Source organism: Pipistrellus kuhlii, unplaced genomic scaffold (genome assembly GCF_014108245.1).
Source record: "Pipistrellus kuhlii isolate mPipKuh1 unplaced genomic scaffold, mPipKuh1.p scaffold_m20_p_30, whole genome shotgun sequence".
NCBI lineage: Eukaryota > Metazoa > Chordata > Mammalia > Chiroptera > Vespertilionidae > Pipistrellus > Pipistrellus kuhlii.
Window position 1 is genome coordinate 5,867,439 of NW_023425530.1, and position 3,642 is coordinate 5,871,080.

Below are 3,642 nucleotides of genomic sequence, written 5' to 3' on the forward strand. Positions count from 1 at the left end.
CTGGCCCCACCCGCCTGCTCCTTAAATAGCCTCAACCACCCACCCGCACCGCAGCCCCACCCACCTGGCGCCCAGCTCAGCTGACAGACACTTCACAGACATCCCTCCCTAGTGCCCTAGATACACAGGCCTGAGCCCTAACCAGCCAGATCTCCTGACCAGGACGTTTGCACTGAGAGGCAGGGCTGAGAGTCCCCAGGGAACAGTGGTCCTTCCTTGCAAACACACACTGAAAAGGCACCTCATGAATCTGGCTCCATTTTGATCTTTGTTGACAGCTGGAGTCTGACGTGTACATTTGCCAAAAAGGTGCACATGCTCAGGGACCAGGGATGCCTTAGGGTGGGATCCTTCCAGAACTACAGCCAGATTCCCAGGAAGAGCATGAAACCAGAAACAAGCTGTCATGTCCAGCGTGAAAAGTGACTTCTGTGTATTCAGAATGGTTACCTTTAGCAAATGTTTTTCACATGAAAAAATGTGTTCCCACTGGTGATTCAGTCTCGGTCCTCTGAGGTCATAAGCTGAAGCATAGTAACTTCCATCTTGTATATAAAAAAACTGCTGTTTGAATTTCTCTGCTTATTGTTAGATAAACCCTTGTTCTGTAAATTCTGTCATTATAAACTCTGTCACTTTAAGGCTGTCTGTTATTCTGTAAAATGATTTTTTTTTTTAGTTCAAATAATAGGAAAAGATAAACTTAACTGTCTGACCTTGCATGCTAGCCATCAAATGAAATAGACTCATATCGCTAATAATTCCCAATTTTTATGCCAAGTACTGGTTCATTATGTACTCAAGGTTACAACTGTCTGTAACAATAACTCTCACAGTGTTCTTTGTAAAATCTGCAAACAAAGAGGCTCCAAAAGTGTAAATATGGGAAACTTCCTGTATGTCGTGCTCAGAGATTTGGAAGAGACACCTGCCTCTGGGCTGCATGCAATAAATGACTCCTAATTATTAAGACGTCTTGTATCTCATTTGTTGACTTACCATACAACAGAGCCACCCCTTGTGGTTATCTTGTGGGCAGTTGCACAGACCCACCCAGAGCATGGAGATGGGCCAGGTACAGAGGTCACCAGGGTGGAGAGCCCAGGTGTCCAGCAATGGGCAGTCAACTGTAGGGTGGGACCTTGTCCCCAGGGAGACTTTTCCTCCTCTAGCTCCAGGCCAGATAAGCAACAAAACGCCAGGGCTGACATCAGGACCAGCTGCACTGAATAATGACCCTGCCCTGGTGCTGGCCCATCCATCAGTGGAGGCCACATCCCTGAATGGACACACCTGGAAAGCTACAGAATATTCCATTCAGCTCTTCCCCTGGGACCTCCCCCGAAATCTCCACCCTAAACCCTTCAGGAAGGAGGACCCAGTGCGCTCTCCCTCCCGGGAGCACACCTGTATCTTTCCCTTCTCCCTCCATCTCCTCCTCTCCAGGCAGGTTACCATTAGCTTGTACTCACAAGCTCCAAGGCCGCTTCCATTACCTCCAAAACTCATTTCCTAAAGACATTACCTCTAAAAATTACTTCTCACACCTCTAATTTACCCAGTAAATGTTCTCTTACACTTTGGGTCTTGCTCTGAATTCTTTCCTAGTCAGAACCAAGTATCCAGGTTGCTGAACCCATGTTTTGTCTGAGCCCAGTGAGACACCTGGTCTGATTCCTATTGCCTATCTTATTTACACTGTTTGATCCAGCAATAATAAGATTTATCAGAAAACTTGGTTTCATCTGTCAATGTAAGAATCTAAATGAATTTTTGTGAGTTTATTGTCAGGAAGCAAAATGTCAATGGATTGAGATATTGTTCCAGGAAATGGCAGTTTTGTACCTTATCTATAATAATAAAAGTTTAATATGCTAATCAGAGCAGATGTCCTCCTGGAGGAAGCTGGTGCTGAGAGGGAAGCTGGGATCCTGGGTCCTGCAGGCGGCCAGAGGGAAGCCCGGGTCCCAGGTGCCAGAGGGAAGCCGGTGCCAGCAGCCAGGGGAAGGAAGGTCTACTCTTGCAGGAATTTCATGCATCAGTCCTCTAGTTTTATATATCATAATTAGAAGAGAAGATCCCAGTGAGTTACATGAAATCCACTGGTGATACATTAGGGGTAAGAGCAGGTGGTTCCTGTAGTCTCCATCATGGCAAGCACAAGGGCCAGGACAGACTTAGTGTTGCTGCATCCACCTGCATCATGGAAACCATGAGGTCTCAAGACTCACCCTGCAAGATGGTCTTTTCATCAAAGAGCTCCACTGAGAAGCCACAAGGAGTTCCTTGTATGGATACATTTTCCCCATAGCCTTGGCATATGGCCCTAATGGAAAGAGTCACATGGTTCAAGCAGCTGCTCTGTGGGAGGGTCACTGAGAAGATACCACAGCTGGTCAACCAATGAGCTACAACTGGGCAATCACATTCCTTCCTCCCACCCCTGTCCTTGGGATATATGTTCTGCCCACTGATGGAGGACTAGGGGCCATTCCAAGGACGGAGGTTTGAGAGGACAATGTGTTGCTGACCCCATCTGACTGGCTGACCCAGTGAAGGCTTCTAGGTAAACTTTGAAGATTCTGGAGGGCAGTGTGGAGGTCTACTGCTCTCATGGCCACCCAAAACCTCCCTGGTACACAAGTTCTTTTGCTTATTAGAACCGCCACTTAAAACTCTGGAGTGGTCTCTCTCTCTCTCTCTCTCTCTCTCTCTCTCTCTCTCTCTCTCTCTCTCTCTCTCTCTTTTTTTTTTTTCTTTCCCCTCCATGGGACGCTGCTTCCCTGATGGGGACTACAAGCTGTGTCTTTATTTTATAGCCGATGCCCCGAGGCAAAGTAAGGGTATGATCAACAGGTTCACAACATTCTCATGGGTTCAGTCCCACTCAATTACATGTACCTGATCAAACTTGTTTACTTGCAGCCTATATTACTTAGACACTTAGGGCTACATGTTCGGACCATAAGTTAAAGCTTACAATGACAGCTGTTGGCTATAACTGTGCTAGGAGGGCTCTGCCCTCCAAGCTGGGATTTGCACATGGCAATGAGAGGCCTGAACCCTTTCATCAGTCCAAGCTTAAACCTGTCCTAACACTGTAGCCCTACCCAACATGTCCCCCTTTCCTTTTGTTTTTAAACACATCCATTTACATTATATATTAAAAAAAAACTCTAAAAAACAAAACAAAAACTCTAAACAAATTATTCAACACAATCAGAACATCAAAACAAACTTCTGGCTATTAACATCATAAACACAGCAATGTTAACACAGCAACAAGAGACAACAAAACTCTGGCTACTAATAAAAAAAAAGCCAATGCAAAACCAAACTACAAACATGTTAACATTTTCAGAATTATTTCTGCAAGATGGAAGTTCCTTTTGCTGCTGAGGTATATCTTACTCAGAGTCCTTAGAATTGGCTGTGCAAGACTTTGAGTAACTTCCACTCCACTTTTTTATCATCTGCTTGGCCTCAGTTGTCATCTTCTTCAGCTGACTCGACGTTGACACCTTGGTCCCTTGCATAGTAAGATGCCGGCTATGTAAAGATGTCATCAGCCAAAGCCAGTTTGGCTCAGTGGATATCAGCCTGTGGACTGAAGGGTTCTGGGTTTCATTCTGGTCAAGGGCA